Raw genomic sequence first — 10,857 nt, 5'->3', positions numbered from 1 at the left:
CTGTTAGCCTCCAGCTCAAACAAGCACACACACACGTTGAGATGTTGCTGTATCATCTGAAGGGTGGAGGCTCAGCCCCAGTTGGGTTTCCCTTCCTCGCGCCCATGCACCAGGATGAAATGCTGTTGCCCCTCGGCGTGGCCGGGCTGGGCCACCTACAGCCGCCAGAGCTCTGGATGATGGTGTGCTAGTTTGGCAAGCATTCTAGGAAGGGCCCTGCCCTCATTTCCAGAGCCCCTCTCCACTGTCTGCCCTGCCGCCTGTCACCACCAAACTCGGCCTCAGCTCGTGCACAGCTGAGTAAGATGGCCACACAGCTTTGCCCCTCCTCGGGGTGGCTTTGAGCGTCTTGGAGGGCATTTGTATGCAGCGTGCATTGAGTTCTCCAATCTCCAGCCCTGGCATCGGGCAGCGTGTGGCAGAGCGTCAGTATCTGAGCTGGAATATGCAGCGTCGGCGTTAAAGTGCGTGTCTCCTCTGACAAACGGGGCCGTGCCCGGCCCGTGCCTTCAGCTCTGCTCCCCCTATTGGGGAAATGGGTGTGCCTCCCTGGCTCTGTCCATCCACGCCAAAGCCTTGCCGGCTGCCTGCCACAGTGCCGGAGGCCGATGGGGGGCAGATGGAGCCCAGATAGGTCCTGAGCCGGGGGGGGGGGGCAGCGGAGGACCAGCCGGCACATTCGGGGGCAAAGTGGTGCATGAGCGGACGCACAGACACAGCGAGCGGCTGGAAACCCAGGCCCAGGGTTACTCTCTGGCTTGGCATAAGCAGAACTCGGAGTGAGTCTGCTCTTACTCAAGGTAGAGGGAAGAGCTACATATTTAGCAGCCAGCCTCATGGGATGCCCAGGAAAGGAGGACTCGGGGACGTTGGTTGGGGCAGCATGGGGTGTTTCTGTAGCAAGCTGCCTCGGGTGCTCCATCCACTGAGCAGCGGGGCTGATGGTCCACTTCGGTCCCAGTATCAAGGTGAGACAGGTCTCTCGAGCTTTGCTGACAGACCATCCATCCTCCTGTCCCAGGTCCTCATGAGATCAATGAAGCACAAAGCAGTGCAGGGAGGAGAGGGTGCAGCCAGCCGACAGAACCCAGACTCCTCAAAATTCCCCCGTACACAGACTTTTGTTTTTTGGCATGTCCAGAAGGCCCCTCAGATCAAGGGTGGGGGGCAGTGGTGCCCCTGCTCCACGGGCAGCAAGAACCTCCACGGGGTGCAAGAGGGCAGGTCCTTCCAGCTGGGAATGGCGTCCTCCTCGAGGTTTATCTGCTCAGCAGACAAGAAATGGGGGAGGGACAGCCAGGACTTGCCTTCTCCACCTCTGAGTCCTTCCTCCAGGGCTTTGTTTCAAGCACAGACTGGAGGAGGCGGGCACCAGGGAGTGGTGGAAGGCATCTAGCGCAGCCCAGAGACATGCCCGTGACCTCAGGCTGTGCTGTTGCTTAATTTTAGTCTCCGAGGCGAGAATAGGGAGGCTTCGATGAATACAATGGTTCTGCCCAACAAGCAATGCCCACCCCCCACCTTTCTCTTTTTTTCTTCTAAAAATGCATCATTTCTTAGGAGGAACGAGCTCTCACCCTTGGGAAGCAACTCATCCGACCACAGGCTGGACCTTGAGTCGTCCAACGGCTGCTTCTTAACCAAGGGCCGCACACTCCTTGCAGGTGCTACCTAGCACCGTTACCCGGAGCCGTGTGAAAGCTGGTCAGGGGTGGCTGTGCGTAAGCAGCCTGCCCACAGCGTGGATCGGCAGCCGCGCTTCAGGCTCCGGGTGTGTGGTTGCTTCAGAACCGGAGGGGCGTTTCCTGCATGGGGAGGTTTTGCAGGCTCGTGCAGTGAGTTTCTGCCTCGAGTGTAGCCACACCTCTAGGTGCGATGCACTGACTCCTTTGTGATGTTCGCTGTATCACATACAGGTAGCACATTCACATGCTCCCACACCCAGTGTGTTGGCTCTCAGGTTGCATTGATGGGACCACCAGGTCCAGCTGATGCCAAATCACGTGGACCCCATGGGCATTAGACTAGAGCCATGTCTGCTAAAGTTTCCACTGACTGATCTTCCTAAAGGAGGTTGCCAGGCCTTGCACTGCCGCTGGGTAGGTGTAAACCTTGAACCTTCCTGTTACCAGGTGAACTCTGTCAGTGCATACACACCCAGGTACACTAGACCAAGTGTGTTAGTCTGGGTACTTCAGAGAAACAAATCCACAGAAATTCACATGTATAACAGAGTTTCATATAAAGGTTAAGTGCACATCAAGAAAACATCCCAACCCAGTGCTGCCCAAGCGCACAAGTCCAACACTAATCCACATGTCTGACACCAATCCACAAAGTCCCCCATCTCACAAAACACGCAATGACACCAACTGCAGGAGGAAAGCCGAATCAGTGAGCATGTAAGCATCTCAGTGCTGGCAAGGGTCTCCACACAACTGCTCCAGCACCCAGGGCTGCATCGGGGTAGGTCCATGCGGCTTCTCAGGGGTGTCTTACAGGAAGTGAACCTTGCCAGCTGAAGCAGGGAACTGGCTAAGGCAACTTCACCCTGGTCTGATCAGAGAACGAGACCTGAGAACTAGAAAGGCGAGGCTCACCAAGCCATTTCTCTCTCTGCCCTTCAATTAACTCCACTTGTGTTTATGGGCCAGGTTGGCACAATAAACTTTATCTCACCAAGATGAGCACACCTAGAGATTTGTCCTACATAACAACCCCTTTGTCCATCAAGTAATTCTGACTCACAATGACCCTACAGGACATGGCAGAGCTGCCCTGTGGGTTTCTGAGGCTGTAAATCTTGACGGGTAGAAAGCCTTATCTTTCTCCCAGGGAGCAGCCGGTGGCTCCAGACTGCTGACCTTGCAGTTATCCGCGCGATGTATGCAGCACAATGAAAACAGATCTCTTTAAGAACCACATCAGAACACATGCAGAACAACTGCGTGCCTGCCACTGAGGCGTGATGGAAGCCCTGGGCACGGCACGCCCAGCACTAAAACTGACAAGGATTTGGAAACAAGCCAGCAACGTGGAAGCGCTCGTAGGGAGGAATAAGGCATGTGTTAAATTCTAGTAAACCATATACTCACGGTAGCGGAGCCACCTTTCCCCTGGCCTGCAGTCCTGCCAGCAGTGAGACAGGTACAGGGAGCTGCAGGTGTGTGCAGGTACAGGGAGCTGCAGGTGTGTGCAGGTACAGGGAGCTACAGGTGTGTGCAGGTACAGGGAGCTGCAGGTGTGTGCAGGTACAGGGAGCTGCAGGTGTGTGCAGGTACAGGGAGCTATAGGTACATAGGTGTACGAGGGAAAGATGGATTCCTTCATTCCCTTCTTAAATTGGACCTTCAAGCAACCATGTTCAGATCAATGAATTCAACATGGCCCAGGTGTAAGTGCTTACCTGGTAACTGAAAGATCCTGGATAAGAACCCACCAGCTGCTCCGGGGGAGAAAGATGAGTGCAGAGGCTGCAGCCTAGGACACCCTGAGAGGCAGGCCTAGTCTGTCCTGTGGGAGCAAAGCAGTCACAGTGTCAACGGGTTGTTGTTGTTGTTGTCGTCAACAGTTCTCATCTGTTTAAAAAGGTGCTCATCTGGTGTGCTCATAGCCCAAGCGTTCCAGGTATGCTCTTTCCCTGTGGATTAACTTCCCTCTGAAAGTCACGGCGTGAAAATGAAGTTACCGCAGCGCCCCCGTGTCTCTTCAGCAGGTCGGGGTCGGAGAACCTGGCAGCATCATTCCGAGGCTCGTGGTGATCGTGGTTACCACTATTTCCTCCAATGGTGCTTAGTGCCGTTTGCCCCCGGAATTCGGCCCTTCTCAGGAAGCCGATGCATCAGTATCTGCGTCCCAGATTATGATTCTTCTTTTATTAATCGTTTTATTGGGGGCTCTTACAAATCTTGTAACAATCCATCATTCAGTTGTATTGAACACACTCGTACATATGTTGCCATCCACATTTCCAGAACATTTTCTTTCTACTTGAGCCCCTGGTAGCAGCTCTTTGTTCTTCAACGTGGTTTAAAAAAATGGCTTTCATTCCAGCCAGGAAATGGATTGCCAGAGCACCTGGTGATGGGCCTCCTCCCCGCTCTCTGGAGAGGCTGGTGTGTTGCTGAAAAGGCTTCCGTGGAGCTTCCAGAGTAAGATGGACTCGTAAGGGAGGCCTGGAAATCTATGGGGTGGGGTGGCTTCAAACATTTGTGGGAAAATCCCATGAGCTTTCATCTTTCCACAAGAGTTTTGAAACCCTTTCATATTTCCAGAACTCCAACCCACAGAAACCTCTTTGGATGACAAAAGTCCATCGGGCAATCATGGGGCAGGATCAGCGATGGGCCGGGTGAGTTCTGTCTGGTTGTCCTGTCTGATTGGCAAGAACACCTGCCAACAACAAGTAATGCACACGTATCCAACGTGAGGCTCGCCTGTGTGTCCGTTAACTTAGCTCGCGAGGAGTCAGCGAAGGGAAGACAGTTACCCGTCTCAGAGACCGAAGAGCCCTTGCGACATAGTCACCCGCTGGGCTGTGACCTGAAAGGTCAGTCGTTGGGCTCTGAAAGGTCAGAGCCAGGATCTGAACCCAAGAAGACTGAGGAATCTCCTCTCACCTAAACATTGCAGTTTGCCACCTCCAACAACTCAGCAAGAGATTAGACAGACTCCCTGTTTGGGGCAGATGACCACGTGCTCCATGCCGGCCCTTACGCACTGAACTCTCTCACCTCGTCAACACCTGTGTTTGAACTCATGCCTAGCCCCCACCTGCCTCTCTACGAGCAGAACTAAAACCCAGGATGTTAGTGGCAAAAAAAAAGGTTCTGAAATCGTGATGGCTTCTTCCAATGAGCATTTTAGGTTGTCCCCGTTGTCCCTAGTATGTGAAGTACGGGGCTTTGGGGCTACTCCACAATATCAAAGATGTCCTATAGAAACTTTGGTAATTCAACCCCAAAGCCTTTCTCAACAATTTGCCTAAGTAGCTGTCATTGACCGGGCATTCCACACACCTGCTAACCATTCTTTCGACGCTTCCAAGTTCTGTTGCCTAAAGCAAATAGTCCCATCATGGCATCCCAACTACCTGCCTAAATGCTACCCCTGAATTATACTTTGATAACAGCCCCCCCCCCCGCCAGCAGCCATTCATTACACAAGCATCGTTGCAAGAGCTTTCAGTGTCGCTGGCACGTATGCAGTTGAGCACATTATCCATTATCCGCCGGATGACTGCCTATCCCTCTTTCAAACACGGATATTATGCTATTGCTCAGAATTTTCATTCAGGGAGAAACAACATTTGTCTCTGCAGATGTGTTTGCATATTGAGTTTGGTCGGAAAAAATGAAATCTGTGACTGAGCGCCTCCCCTTTCAGACACATTCTACCAGCGTTTGCTTCGCTTCATGGAATCAAAACACAAACTTCAGCGACTACTTACCCATCACCGCAGCTCACAGGTGCCGGGCGCTCGGCGACCAGAGGAAGCTGTCAAGGAAAGTGAGGGTGGGGGGGGGGGTGCTCCTGTGAAATGGCACAGCTGCACAAACCCGCCTGTTTGCCTAACTAATGGCCAGAGGAGCCACGGGGGAGCTCCTGCTTCACTTCCCCGTGGGCGCCTGGCGCCAGAGGACGCCATGCCGGAGGCCCTGCCTGCAAAGATCCTGGGGAAAGTAAATGCCAACACTCCCGACCCCAGGGTGCGGGAGGGTGCTTAGATTGGGCAAATGGTGCTGACTTGCCAAGAGGAGGTCCATCAAACCCCACTTCTTTGGCGTTTAAGCAATGGTATTTAACTTCTCGACAAGCACCGTAACAACCGCACATTCGGACCGACCGGGTACGACTGTCCCGCTAACAAATGGACGGGCTCTCGTTCTCTCTCCAAAGTCCCTTACGCAGATCAGTCACAAATGTCCTTCCTGTAATCTCCATACTGAGCTCAAAATACTGACTACATGTCAGCATGGCTTCTGTACCATGGAAGGGGGAACATTTGTTGTGAGGAATAAAATGGATTTGCTAAAGGTTATATGTGGTCGCAGCAATGCACAGGGCGAAGCCTGCCTGCTCATTCGGATCTTCTGTCCCCTCTGCAGGAAGACAGAATTGGGACCTAGAACTTCTCAGTCCACTCTCCACCCCAGGTGTCCTTTGCCTCCCGCCAGCTCTCCAACTGGTCAAGGGTCTTTGCTTTGAGATGACCCAACCATTGGGCTGCAATTCAACCACTGGTCAGCAGTTCGAGACTACCGGCCACTCCGTAGGAGAAAGATGGGGCTTTCTGCTCCCAGTGTCACAGTCTTGGAAATGCACTCGGACACTTCTACTAGGAGTCGGTGTGGACTCGATGGCAGGGAGTTTGGTTTGAACCCTTCATTCTCAGAAGTCTGATCCTGGCCCTGCCTGTGCTGGCGGTAGGGCCTCCCGTTAACATTGCCTCTGGACACAGAGACACTAAGAAGGACCCCTGGGGGCTGCCTTGGGTTTCGAACATTCCTTATCCCCAAGGGATGGAAGGGGCCCAATTCCCTCTTGATAATCAGGATCCACTTTGTCAGCATATAATTCCAGGGACATGCGATGACCAAGATGGCCAGGTAACAGCCTCAACTTTTTCCTCACACAAATCTTCATGGAATCTCTCGGGGACAGCATTTCTCCTGCATGAACCTCTATACCAACTGCACTCAAAGTTGTGGGAACAAGAAGCAGAAATGTTGCCAAGTGGTTTCACTAGGGGTAATGGGGAAAGAAACCACCTCACCTTCATGTCCAAGGCCTATGGTGTAATGCACCGGTGACACGGTACGTGGATTCAGCCTTCTAAACTCACGAACACTGGCCCAGCTGATGTCATCATGGAATTGTCAGTTGGCCGTTTCACCGTTCTCTCCAGCCAGTTGACCTGGGCCTTGGGATGCAAGGAAGTAAGGGTGATGGCCAAGATCGTGAGCCTAATGCATCATCTCTTTTTGCTGTAAAAGGAGTTCATTGGTTGAAAGCAAGATAAACTGCGGGGAGTAAGGCATTAGACAACCCACCAATGACACTGGAAGTCAGAGAAGACAGGCAGGTCCACAGGCAGGATACCTCGTCTTCCTATGTAAACACCTCGCTGGTCTCCCAGCCTAGTGGAAGAGCTTCGATGTAACCAACCTGCCACAAGATGCCTGACTCCCTCCGACCCTGGCCACTTGATGGCACCATATATGGGGCTGAAAGTGGTTGGCTTGCTGCTGGCAAGTTGGTTGGACACTGGACAGGAGAGCAAAACCAGGCATGGTGACTCCATCCCTGCCACCATGGCCACGTTGTTCCATTGAGCAAACTCTTGGTAAAAACCCAATGGCAGGAGAGTACCCAAATAGTTCATTCTCCACAGGTAGCAAGAGGCTGAATGTAAGCCATGCTGTCCGTCTGGTTGAAGAGAGCCACCTACGTCTCCCATCCTGAGAGTCCCACCCACCTGTCACTTCTCTAGACCTTTGGGCCACAAATCCCCTGGGCATGTTCCTTCCACGTCCCTGGCATCCAGCCAAATAATTAGGCACCTCCTATAGACTAGTGTCAATCCAGACACGTGGCATTCTGCCCATTGGGAGGCTTTCTCTTCCCCACTGTCCTTCAGCGCATCCCTGAGGGGACTAGCAGTCGGCCACAGCCGCTATATGATGAGTCCATTATATGGAGACAGACTTTCTGTAATGCGGGCTCGGATTTTGGTCAATTAGTTGGAGGAGAGTCCTCATGAGACTTCTGGTTTGGACAGTGGAAGAGCTAAAGGGCACCTGAGCATGAGCAGACTGTCCTTCGATTTCTCTGTTGCCTTCAGAACCAGACAGGTCTAATCGTCTGTGGACAGTGCCACTTGACGGGCTTCCGGTGCACGTGCCCAACCATGAGGCTTGGTGGGACAGATTGTCCTTGGTTCACAGCGGATATCTCTATCGCATGGGTCATTGGGCGGCTCCTGGTGAGGCGTTTATGTCCTCCCAAGGTCTGTAACAAGCTAGTGCTTCACTGATGACTGCAGGTGAAGAGGGAGAGAAGTATGGAGACCTAGATGCTGAGTGGATTCTCCACCCAGCCATGGACGTCAGCAGATGGTGGATGGATTCCCCACATAGATATTGACGTCAGTGGCTGATGGCAGCAGTGAGAGAGCACCAACTCGGAACCAGGAATAAAGTCTGTACCGGTGAAGAAGCTCATAGACAACGGACACAAGGAGAGGAACAGATGAATGAGCAAGAGCCCTTCCGAGATGGGGATGGAGTATTAGGGAATTTGTGTATGATTGGAGGCGGGGGGGGGGCGGAGCTTTGTCACAAAGCCTCCCTCTCATCAGACACCGTCTCCATTACTGTCCCCTAAAGTCCACCACAGCCTCATCCCACCAGCCTCCAAATCTAGACCCTGTTGTGCCAGGTTCCCTTCTTGCTCACTCTGATTAGCTGTTGACTCATAAGGTCACTGGTGGTGTTTGTATTTTTCCCCAGCCATTGTTTCTTGAGTTGGATTCGTAACGGGGACACTAAAGGGACATCGATGTTCCGGGCTTGGTCTCTAGAGTCATACGCTGTTTTCAGATTTGGGCTCAGCCACGTGCCGTTGCGTGGCCCCGGAGTAAGTCATTTAGCCTCTCTCTACCTCCACATCGTGGGAGGGCGCCTCAGAGCACTCTCAACTTGTTTCTCAGAGGGCTCTTGCAAGGATGAACAAAACCAAATGTGTAAAGCAGTTCGCGCGGTGACGGGACACCACGGACAGGGAATGCGACGTGTTATTCTCGTGACTATGAAAGAACAGGAGCTTTGAAGACTCAAGGAGTCAACCTCTTGTCATGAAGTGAGAGCTGAACAGGGTCGAAGATGCCATGGGACACTGCTTCAGCATGCAGGAGTCACTGCCACCTGTCACCACTGTCCCTCCTACACGTGAAGTCTTGCTTCCCTAACTTGTCCTCTCACCTGGCAGGGAGCGTCATAAGACTCTCCATGGGCACCGTCCTCAAGGTCACCCAGGCGGTGACCAGGATGTTCTACAAGGCCACCTTCTCCCTTCCCTCACGACACCTCCATTTGCAGGGGTCAAGGCGAGGGTCCCATACGCTAGGTCCCCCTGGTCAGATTCCACGTACTACAGACATCCCACCAGCCTTAGCAACACTAGCTGCCTGAAAGACCACCATGCACCATCTTCAGTGTGACGTGGGACTCTATCACCCAGAGAGAACGTGTCGGGCAGGAGGGGTGCTGGCAACACGGAGCAGCTCTCATGGGTTCAACAGTTTAAACCCACTGACTCCCACACACAGCACCGAACCCTCCCTGTGAGTTTCTGAGACTGACTCATGGGGGAGTGGAAAGCCTGGTTTCAAACAGCCAACCTCAAGGTTCAGTGGCCCGATGCGTCACACCACTCCGTCTTCCAGTTGCTCCTGACGACGGCACTTTCATGCAGTGCAGGCCTGCGGTCCTGAGGGTTTTCAAGGTTGGTGGCAGACCAACAGGACGTTCTCCCCAGGCCCCTCTGGGTGGGCTTGAACCACCCACCTGTCCACTGGATGTCAAGGGCTAAGCTGTTTGCACCACGTGGGCCGCCTAGGCAAAGTGGAGGGCCTGCAGGAGGGAGGATAACTGGACAGCCTTCCAGCGATCATGAAGACACGGGTGCAGGACCGGGCAGGGTTTCATTCTCCTGTCCCCGAGGGGCTGGAGCCAGAGCCAGTTCTATAGCAAGTCAACAACAACAATCACAACGGGCCCACGAGTCCATGGTGCATGAGCAGGGCAAACCAGGAGAAGTCAACTCATGGCTCTCCTGTTCTGGCTGCCACACGGAAGCCATGTCTCACACGTGTGTTTCTGGCTTAGGACAAACTCAGGAGTGTCCCATGGAGATTTCATCTGACTCTTACTCCATCTCCCTGTGGGGTCGTCCTTAACCAACCATTGCTCAGGTACAGACAAAGAAAACACCCCCACCCCACCCAACTTTTCCTGGTGCGAATCCTGAACGCTGCTTTCTACTTTTCCTCTTTTTGAAGGCACCCCACACCCCACCTCCGGGCCCCTTCCCCCAGCTGTCTTGTGTGATGGTCCCACTTCCACTGTGATAAATCTCCGAGAATCTGTCCTTGAAAGGAGCCGAACAGGTGGGGAGGGAAAGAGTCGCGAACGCTCTGACAGTTTGCTTCTGTTCTGCAGCTGTGAGAGCTGCCGAGTTCAATGGCGGCACCTCCCTCCCTGGGCTCATTAATTCTCCCTTAAGAAAAAAATGGTAATATTAATAATGAGCTGCATCTTCTTCCGTCAATCAGTGTCAACAGCCAAATACGGTCTTTCATCGCGCGCGAGTGTGATGCCACAAACACTCCCCGGGAAGAACGGCAGCTGGACTGCCAAGATTCACGGTTCCTTCCTGGTTTTGTCACCTTGTCACCACGTGGTCCTTCCGCAGGACAAGCCCAGGCACCCAGCTGGCCAGTAAACCCTTCCCACCCCGGGTCCACGCAGCAGCTCATTTGGGTCTTCCTGGGAAAGGCCTGGGTGGATTCCGAGCCCTTCCCTCGTGCGTGGGCACTGCCCCAGGCCTAGGACTGCGCACAAAGTACAGAGAGGCAGCAGAATCCGCACCGTGCAGGGCATGCATCCGGGAGCCAGCGCAAACCCGAGCATCTGAGAGTGACAGAAGGGCCTTCATCAACTCGGAGATTGACGCTTGGCTGCCGTGTGCTGGAAGGCAGCAAACGTCTTGCCTTATGGGGGCCACATATTTGTGGATCTTGCTTGGGATTGTTCCCCAACACCTTGGGTGGGGTCCAACTTTGTTCTCAGCAAGAAT

General features: G+C 53.4%; 1 pseudogene; it reads left to right on the top strand.

Annotated features, from left to right (window-relative positions):
• The first annotated feature begins 5,645 nt into the window (after positions 1-5,645).
• The window catches only part of LOC142456202 (ATP-dependent RNA helicase DDX18-like), a 32,830-nt pseudogene continuing 27,618 nt past the window's right edge, over positions 5,646-10,857 (top strand).

Source organism: Tenrec ecaudatus, chromosome 9, assembly GCF_050624435.1.
Source record: "Tenrec ecaudatus isolate mTenEca1 chromosome 9, mTenEca1.hap1, whole genome shotgun sequence".
In the NCBI taxonomy this organism is placed as follows: Eukaryota; Metazoa; Chordata; class Mammalia; order Afrosoricida; family Tenrecidae; genus Tenrec; species Tenrec ecaudatus.
Note: the sequence above shows the minus strand (reverse complement) of the source record. Positions and strands in the feature narration are given on the sequence as shown.